Source organism: Nicotiana sylvestris, chromosome 8, assembly GCF_000393655.2.
Source record: "Nicotiana sylvestris chromosome 8, ASM39365v2, whole genome shotgun sequence".
Classification (NCBI taxonomy): Eukaryota; Viridiplantae; Streptophyta; class Magnoliopsida; order Solanales; family Solanaceae; genus Nicotiana; species Nicotiana sylvestris.
In genome coordinates this window covers 211,460,541-211,470,607 of record NC_091064.1, presented here as the reverse complement: position 1 = coordinate 211,470,607, position 10,067 = coordinate 211,460,541, and the positions used below count along the sequence as shown (strand labels likewise).

General features: G+C 38.1%; 1 pseudogene; it reads left to right on the top strand.

The window, feature by feature from the left end:
* The first annotated feature begins 7,074 nt into the window (after window positions 1-7,074).
* On the top strand, window positions 7,075-9,829 carry LOC104246425 (hydroxymethylglutaryl-CoA synthase-like; annotated as a pseudogene).
* The last annotated feature ends 238 nt before the right edge of the window (window positions 9,830-10,067 follow it).

Below are 10,067 nucleotides of genomic sequence, written 5' to 3'. Positions count from 1 at the left end.
AGATGAGGTCCAAAAGCTATTAAAAATTGGGTCAATACGCGAGGTAAAGTACCCTAATTGGTTAGCAAACACAGTGATTGTACCTAAGAAAAATGGTAAGTGGCGGGTTTGCGTGGATTATACAGATCTTAACAAAGCCTGCCCAAAAGATTCTTTCCCTTTACCGCATATAGATCAGTTAATTGATGCAACTGCAGGACATGAACTTTTGAGTTTTTTAGATGCATATTCGGGGTACAACCAAATTAAAATGGACCCCAGTGACGAAGAAAAAACTTCTTTCATCACAGACAGGGGGACTTACTGTTATAAAGTAATGCCCTTTGGTCTCAAAAATGCTGGAGCAACCTATCAAAGGTTGGTCACCAAAATGTTCCAAGAACATTTAGGAAAAACCATGGAGGTATATATAGATGATATGCTCGTCAAAACCCAGCATTCTCATGATCATATTTCTCATTTATCTGTTACATTTGAAATTTTACAAAAATTTAATATGAAACTCAATCTAGAAAAATGTGCATTTGGGGTTGCCTCAGGCAAATTTTTGGGCTTTCTCGTTTCTAACCATGGTATTGAGGTAAATCCTTCTCAGATCAAAGCAATAGAGGAGATCCCTGATATCCTTACGAGTAAAAAAGAAGTCCAAAGGCTAACGGGAAGAATTACAGCTTTGGGGAGATTTATTCCCAAATCTTCAGAAAAATGCTTTAAATTTTTCTCCACACTCAAAAAGCAAGATCATTTTGAGTGGAACGAAGATTTCCAACAAGCCCTTAGAAATTTAAAAGCCTACTTGTCAAATCCACCATTATTGGCAAAACCAAAAGAAGAAGAAAAGCTACTCATCTATTTGGCCGTGTCAGAAGTTGCGGTGAGTGCTATTTTAGTCCGTGAGGACCAAGGTAAACAATATCCTATCTATTATGTAAGCAAGTCTTTATTAGATGCTGAAACACGATATCCACAACTAGAAAAATTAGCATTAGCTTTGATCATGACATCTAGAAAATTAAGACCTTATTTTCAATGTCATCCCATTGTTGTAGTTACTGCTTTTCCATTACGAAATATTTTGCATAAACATGAATTGTCAGGGAGGTTAGCAAAATGGGCTATAGAATTAAGTGAATACGAAATCATTTATCAACCTAGGACTGCTATAAAATCTCAAGTGTTAGCCAATTTCGTAGCTGATTTTAGCCAGGGGATGCATTTAGAAGCAGAAAAAGAATTACAAGTTTTTAATGGTGCAAACCCGGGGACTTGGATTTTATTCACTGATGGTTCGTCTAATGTAAAAGGAGCAGGCCTAGGGATAGTTCTCATACCACCTACGGGTGAGACTATTAGACAGGCTATAAAATGTCATTCTATAACTAACAATGAAGCAGAGTATGAGGCTGTAATTGCAGGTCTAGAATTGGCACGAGAACTCGGCATAACAGAGATTATAATCAAGAGTGATTCTCAACTCGTGGTCAATCAAATGCTGGGGACTTATACAGCCAGGGAGACACGAATGCAAGAATATCTCGAAAAGGTACGGGAACTAATAAAGCAATTCCAAACTTGGAAAGTAATGCAGATCCCAAGAGATGAGAATGTGGAGGTAGATGCTTTAGCTAATCTCGCATCTGCAGCAGTCGTAGCAAACGACGCAAATGCTTCAGTCATACATTTATTTCATTCCGTTCTCGAACCTGATAAGAACGAGGTAAATTTTAATCATTTAACATGGGATTGGAGAAACGAAATTATTGCTTTTTTACAGTGAGGAACATTGCCTGCTGACAAAAGAAAAGCTTATGCACTTCGCAAAAAAGTTGCTCGTTACTGTTTACATCAAGGAAATCTTTATCGAAAGATGTTCGGTGGGCCATTAGCAAGGTGTCTCGGACCTTCCCAAACAGAATATGTGATGAGATAAATACATAAAGGACATTGTGGAAATCACGCAGGAGGGAGGTCTCTGGTAAAAACACTGATTCGAGCAGGGTATTATTGGCCTAAAATGGAAGAAGAAGCAAATGATTTCGTGTCCAAGTGTGATAAATGTCAAAGATACGGCAATAATATGCATAGACCAGCTGAGCTATTGCACCCTGTTATAGCCCCGTGGCTCTTTATGAAATGGGGAATGGATATCGTTGGTCCATTGCCACAAGCAAAAGGTCAGGTGAAATTTCTACTTGTACTTACAGATTATTTTACTAAATGGGTAGAAGCAGGAGCATTTAAATAGGTACGAGAGAAGGAAGTTAAAGACTTCATTTGGAGAAATATAATATGTCGTTTTGGAGCACCAAAGGAAATCGTATGTGACAACGGTCCGCAATTCATAGGAGCTCAAATCACTGAATTTTTTCAAAGTTGGCAAATTAAAAGGATAACATCTACACCATACCATCCAGTGGGTAATGGACAAGCGGAATCCACAAACAAGGTCATTATCAACAATTTGAAGAAAAGGTTACAAGATTCAAAAGGTAATTGGCCTGAGGTATTACCTGGAGTATTATGGGCTTATTGTACAATGACAAAAACAAGCACGGGAGAAACACCCTTTTCAATGGTTTATGGTGCGGAGGCTTTAATTCCAGTTGAAATAGGAGAACCGAGCACACGGTACGTTCAAGCAACGGAGGAATCAAATGATGAAGAGATGCGGGTGAATCTTGATTTGCTCGAAGGAAGAAGAGAAGCTGCACTAATAAGGATGGCAGCACAAAAGCAAGTAATTGAACGGTATTATAACAGGAAAGCACGCCTCAGATTCTTTAAAATTGGGGACTTCGTGCTTAAAAAGGTGTTCCAATCTACAAAATCTGCTAATTCAGGAAAGCTAAGTCCAACATGGGAAGGACCCTACAGAGTTCGTGACATTGCGGGAAAAGGAGCATACGAGTTGGAGACAATGGATGGCAAGGTTCTACCCTCGCATTGGAATGTTGTCCACCTAAAGCGATATTATTTCTGAGAAAGTACCTACGATCAGGTATTGTTGTATTAGAATTTTTCTTTGAATTGTTAAAATTTTACTAACGATTTTAGATGTTAGGCAAAAACCCTAACTCGTGTCAAATGACGAGTCACGACCTGCACGGCAAAATGGAATATTCTAAAATTCCCAGCCTAGGGTTACAAATTGATCTGATGGAAATACACACGGGTTAGGCAGTCTTCATCTTTAATCGCACCTCCGAGTCCCGTATGTTTTTCTGTTTTCAGGAAAAAGGACCAAATTGTGAGAAACAAATAAGTGCTCGAGGCTTCATACTTCAGCGCTCAAACACTTGGGGGACTGCATATTGTACACAAATACGTGCGGTAATACGGAGACGTAAATTGAAACAAGTATCGAGCAGATGTTACGGAACCTCGGCATTCATCATTGTGTTCTTTCCTATCAAAACAAAGGAAGATGCAAAACATTCACCGTAGTGTTCTTTCCTATGAGAACAACGGAATCACCTCTTAAACCCTTCATAATACATTAAGATAGGGTCATGACTATGTATTGAAGCAGGTTATAAGGAAAAACCTTGTTGAAAAGTATTTACTTTATAAAAATCTGTTGCAAGAAAAACAGTTACGAGAAAGTTATAGATGTATCTCGATACATGTAATATTCAAAAGCCTGTCCAAGTTCATGAATAAAAACTTGTCAAAGTTGTTTCAAACAAAAAATGTGTGTTCTTATTTCTTTCATCGTATTATAACACCATTATGAAGTTGAGACGTCTTCTTCATTAAGTGTCGATATATAAAAGGGCCCTCTTTTATAAACCTCATGTTAATAAGTCATGAGGAGAATCATAAAGCATTTTCAAAGGATAAAAATGCTAAACTATTCTATAAGTCCTAAGTAGATAAGGAAAAGGCAAGAATAGAGCACATTGAAGTACTAACAAACTTCTTGATATAATTAAAAAGACTAAGTAAGAACTTAGTCAACAAAAAGGTTTATACAAATGCCCCATTATGATAACTGGGGACTTTCCCCAAAAAATCCCTTAAAAAAATAACTAAGGTATAAAACCATCATCCAACAAAGAAAGTAAAAACAAAATCTGGAAATTTAACTAGTCACTGAAGGAGTTGACACATCAGAAGTTGCAATATTAATTTCACTTTCAGAAACAGCCACAGGCACGGTGACAACTTCTGAAGAAGCAGCAACAGGAGCGGTTTCAGCTGGGCTTGAAGTGTTAGGTTCAATGAGGGGAGCAAGAGTCACGGAAGTTTCAGCTTCCATAGATTGAGACGTAGAAATTTCACCCTCGGAAGCTGGAATTGCAACATCTTCAACTTCAACTGCCATAGCAACGACTTCGTCATTTACAGGTTCCTTAGCCATGAGAGCTTCAATTGTCGGAGATGGAAAGTCAAATGATTGTTGGGTTCTTTCAATGGTCTCTAAAACTTTGGCCAACTCTGAGTCTAAGCCAAAGTTTTCTTGACTAGCCTCTATTAAAGCATCACGACGAGAGTTTAAGAAAGCCCAACTCACCTCTAAATCAAACTTCTCCTCAAGAAGTCCATACTCCCTTTCACACATAGCAAGATCATTCTTTAACACTTGATGTTCAGCTAAATGAGAATCAAGGGAAGCTTCAAGGGAGGCATGGAAACTTTCTAAGGCATGTACTTTGTCAGATGAGATCTTTAAATCAGCTTGAACTTGAGTCAAGTTCTGCACTAATTCTCCTACATATTCTTCTTTCTTGTCCAAGAGTGCCTTAAGTTCTCTGATTTCTTCACTTGACTTTGATAATTGTTCTGAAAAGCAACATTCAAGGCACTCCTTGTCTTTTTCAAATTGACTTGAAGAAGTTTTGGCAACTGCTAGCTCAGAAGTCAGACTTCGTTTTTGCTTCTCCAGGTGATTTCTACTCTCTTGCAATTCTTCTATAGTTCCCTGAGCATTCTCAAACTGCTCTTTCCAATTATCTGCTTCTAGCTAGGCTCTCTTGGCTATTTCCTCAGCCTCGTGGATAGACTCTTCAGACTCACGAGTTTTCTTTTCCAGAAGGGAAATTCTTCCCATCAATTCTGTACCAATGAGGTTAGCCTACAGAGACAACTCATAGAAGTAAGAATTTAGAAATAAAAACAAAAAAAGCTTGTTAGTAAGTAGAAAGAAAATACCTTCAAAGTAGAATGAATTATGTTATTCACCATAGTTAAGCAACTGTGACTGCTCATCTTCTTCTTCTCAATATCTCCAATCAAAGGCCTAAGCCAGGCATCTGCTCCACCAGACTTCCTTAAAAGACTGTTATTAGCAAGAACTTCAAGTGTAATGCTCCTCATAGCCAAGCTTCTGCTACTGGAACCCTCCCCTGCATGTTGAACAGAGAGAGGGGGAGCTATAGAAGGAGGAGCGATAGAAGAAGTGAAAATAACAGGAGTCGGAGGACTCGAAGAAGGTAAGGAAGAAGAGACAAGCAAGGGAGCAGAAATAGATAAGGGAGCAGGAATAGATAGAATGGGCAAGGAAGCACGTGAAACCAACGGAGGAACAGAGGAAGAAAAGGGAACTTCATCTAAAACTGGACCTAGTTCTCCTCTTTCAAAACCACTAACAAAGAGGCGTTGAATAGACTCATTGGTGTCCCTCGGAGTGGTTTCATCATCAGAAGGAATGCGAACAGGTTCGGTATGAGAGGCACGGACAGGGGTAACTTCAGCTTCATCCTCGGAAATGATGCGTCTCTTAACTCTTGGTCTAGTTATTAAAGAGGTGTCTTCATCTTCATCATTCTCAGAATCCTCTTCTACAACTTTCCTCTTTGATAGCGTAGCTTGAGTTCTCTCCAAAGAGAGTGAAGTACCAGAAGAGGCTCGAAGGGCAATAGCTACTTCAGCTGTCATTCCTCGAATAGCAAATCCTGACAAAAAGAAGGATGAAAAAAAGGCTAGAAACAAGAAGGGACTTAACATTAAAAAAAAAGCATAAAGGGATGCATACCGTGAGTTTTTACTTTCCAACCATGTAAATTGGAAATGGATTTCCAAGTTCTTGCCTCCATAGGCACGACTTTCAAGATTGAATCTACCCAATCACGGAAATTAGGAACGGGTTCCACATCTCCCATAGTTGCTATAGAAAAGCAAAAAGAGACGAAATTAGAAAAGAAATTAAAATTCTTAAAGATAGGTACGGTAAGTAAAAAAACTTACGTGCAAAGTTCCACTTCTCACGGAAGGGGGTATTTGTTTCACCCACCAAATCAACTATGCGAACAGCGACATAACGAGTGTACCACCCACGATCCTTGTCATCTTCAGGGCTTACCAAGACCCTTTTACTTCTTGCAGTTAAAGTAAAAAACCCATGGCAGAATAATTTGGGGTGGTAAAGATGAATAAGGTGGGGGAAGGTAAAGCTAACATTGGCTTTTTACAGACAAATATCTCAAACAAGCCACTGCTCTCCATACCAGGGGCCAATTTGTCCCAAGCAAATTTTGAAAAAGCGACAGAAATCAAGTATAACCGGGTCAATAGCAGGATTAAATCCTAAAGTGAAGGGATAAGTATAAACAAAAGAAAATCCAATCCTAAAGGAAGATATTCTTTGGTTTGGATTAGGGATCACTATACGAAGATCACTTCTCCAGTTGCAATCTTTTCGAACAATAGAAATCAAAGGTTCAGTGATTAGAGAAGGAAAAGTGTCAGCTTTCTCTAAATTAACAACTTGATCACGAAGAGATTTCCTATCATTCTCAAAGGACAAGTCATTGGGTACTATTTCCTCAACTAAAGGCTCTTGAAGAGGCTCAGAAAGTTCTTTACCTTTAGAAGAGGATTTCTTAGTAATAGAACCTCTAGAAATATTGTTAAAACTAGAAGAAGGAGTGATGGAACCAGAGGAACCACCACGAACGGATCCTAGGCTACGAAGCCTGCCACCTCTACCCCTTCTATGTCTTACAGGGGCGTTGGGGAAGCTATCAAGAATTGGGATTCTCTTAGGGTTAGGATTCGGAGATGCCATTGCAGAGAAAGGATGAACTAAAGGAGAAAGGAACAAAAAGTAAAGAGTAAAGTATCTGTTAAGGGTTTATGAAGAAGAAGACAAAGGAAAAAAGGATTAAATATGTGTATAACAGCGACCGTCAAACAAAAAAGCGTAATGATGGAAAGCCTATAATAAAGGCAACTATCACTTCGTAAATAGAAGGGATGAAGAAGCCTTGGAAAAAGGCTGTAGAATTACATACATATCATAAGGTGACACGTATGCGGAGCATTAAATAGAAAAGACAATTGAAGCGTCACTGACATAGCATTAATTACGGCGAAAATTCCTTTTTCGTGAAGATCCACTTCCCAAATATTTAATTGATAAATAAATGGAAAGTGGGGGGACTATCTGTATTGGGAAAAAACTGAGTCTGAATATTGAAGATGACGTGTCATGACACGTGGACTGGTCAAAAGGTCAAAACGCAATAAATAGCCTAGAGGCACGAGCGACAACAGATATGGGGAAAAGAAAGCAACATAGGTGTGGACCGTTACTAAAATAGGTACGAGTCTCGTACCTATTCGAGTCATTTAAAGATCAAAGATCGGAAGAAGTTGAAGATACGAATCTGATGACGTAAAAGAGTCTAAATACAGCATTAAATATCAAATACGTTAGAGAATCTGAATTAAATAGAAATAATTGTGTAACGTTTCTTTTAAATGTCATTTATTGCTCATAATTGCCTCATTAAGACAAAGGCATTACATCTTCTCCTAGAATCAACTATAAAAGGAGAAGGACTCAACATCTGTAAGGACACGAAATATTATTGAGATTACACTGAAATACAAAACTACTTATTACTTTATTATTCTCAGAAATCTTCTATTATTTTCGTCTCCAGATTATCAGTAATCCGAATTTCTCTTTATTTCTAGTTTTGATCAAAGACTCAGATTTTTTGTTAAACATATGCAAAGGGACCTGCTCGGGCTACTGGAGGAGCTGCAGCAATTGCTATGCTTGTGGGGCCTGATGCTCCTATAGTATTTGAAAGCAAGATCAGGGCTAGCTATATGTCGCATGCTTATGATATTTACAGGCCCATCCTTGACTGATTATCTGTTAGAGAGGAATCTCGTTACTGTTTGAAAGAAATCTATGGGCTGATCATCCTCATTTCTGCATTTGCAGCTCTATTGATGAGTCTGCTAAACAAATCCTAGCCCCCCTTGAATCCTTAACCAGTGATGAAAGCTACCAAAGCCGTGATCTTGATGAGGTTCACTAACAATTGCCTACTTTTTCCTCCTGAAATATTTCTTTATTTTACTAGTGACTTGCTCTATTTGTCTTCCTATACTTTATTCAAGGGAAAAGGTCGGAATTTGTGCCTGTTCGATCTGAAATGGCTTAATTTTGCATCTGTCACACTTTTGTTTTATTTATACTCTTGCCATTAGCAAATCGTCCTGTATTTGCCTTGTCATCCACGTATCCGAAATTTTCGAGGAAAAAGGTTCAAACTTGCCGCTCAGCTTTTGACTATGGTATAAAATTACCCTCAGGTTAGAGGCTTGTCAGTGTTAGGAGTCAAGGCAAAAGGGAGACTTGTTTCTAACGGCAGGGGTAAAATATTAGACCAAAAGTTTAATGAAGGGTAGACATTCTCTATTTCGGATTGTAAAAGGGCCAAATTTAACTCTCTTCATATTAGACCAAAAGCTTAACGGAGGATAAGTTGCTCTATTTCGAACAGTACATGGCCAAATTTGACCCTTTTCCCATATTTAAAAAATTGATTGGAGTCTTTAAGTAGGATAAATAACTCAGAGACTGAAAATGGATTTTTATCATGCAATCAACCACACTGATACCAAAACAAGTTGCTAAACCGTTTTATGATGAGAAGGTTCAACCTACAACATTGATACCAAAACAAGTTGGTAACATGTACACCGCGTCTCTGTATGCTGCTTTCGCATCCCTCCTTCACAATAAGCATGAAACATTGGTAAATACAAGTTACTTTTCTTCTTTTGGTTCTTTCATAATATATATGTTTCTGAATCATTTTTTTAGCTCAGGCTGGTCAGCGGGTAATCATGTTCTCCTATGGGGGTGGATTGACTGCAACAATGCTTTCGCGGTCAACATCCTTTTAGCTTGTCAAATATCGCTAATGTGATATGAATGTTGCAGAGAGGCTGAAATCGAGATATGAGGTACGCGAAAATTTTCATCTATAACTCAGTTGTGTACTTGGACTTTTAGTTTGTCAAACATTACTGATCATGTTTATTTAAGCTAGATATCCAAGCAGCTATTGGTGATTTTATTGTAACATTCAAATCTTTTCAGAATCCACCTCTTTTTTCGTCATAACCATGACTGACAAATAACAATTTTGAGCAGTTCACTCCTGAAGAATTCGACACTATACTTGAACTTTATGAGTCCAGAAGAAATTTTGACATAAAAAACGACTATTGGTGCGGTATGCCTGGCAACCTTCTAGCACCAGGACCCTACTACCTAAGAGGGGTTGATTCCGAGTATGGAAGATTTTATGACAAGAAGACTCCCAAGATTGAACAGTACTCGCGCACATTTTTTTATGTAACATAGTACTCCTATATTTCTTCATGAGCCGAGGGTCTGCGTACAATATCCTCCCCAGACCCCACCATGTGAGGTTATACGGGGTATGTTGTTGTATAATACTCCTATTTCTTGGTGTCTGCGTGGTACAGAGAAGTTTTTGACAACGTTTACATGCTTGTTTTTGTTTTCAAAACAAAGCCTAATTTATCTTCCTTGTGCACCTCAGTATTTGTATGTCACTACATTATAGATCTTTCATTTGTTTTGACCTTACACATTTCAATTGGATGTGATTTTATAGGTACTTCATATGACTTTTTCAAATGTATGAAACTTTTTAAAGATTTGTATGTATTCATACTGAATATCTACCCATCCTAGTATAATATATGAATTTGCCTTGTCCATAACTATAAGTCTTAGGTATCTCAAACGTAATATATTCAACTAGCTTATCCTAAAGATCTTCACTATCTTTAAC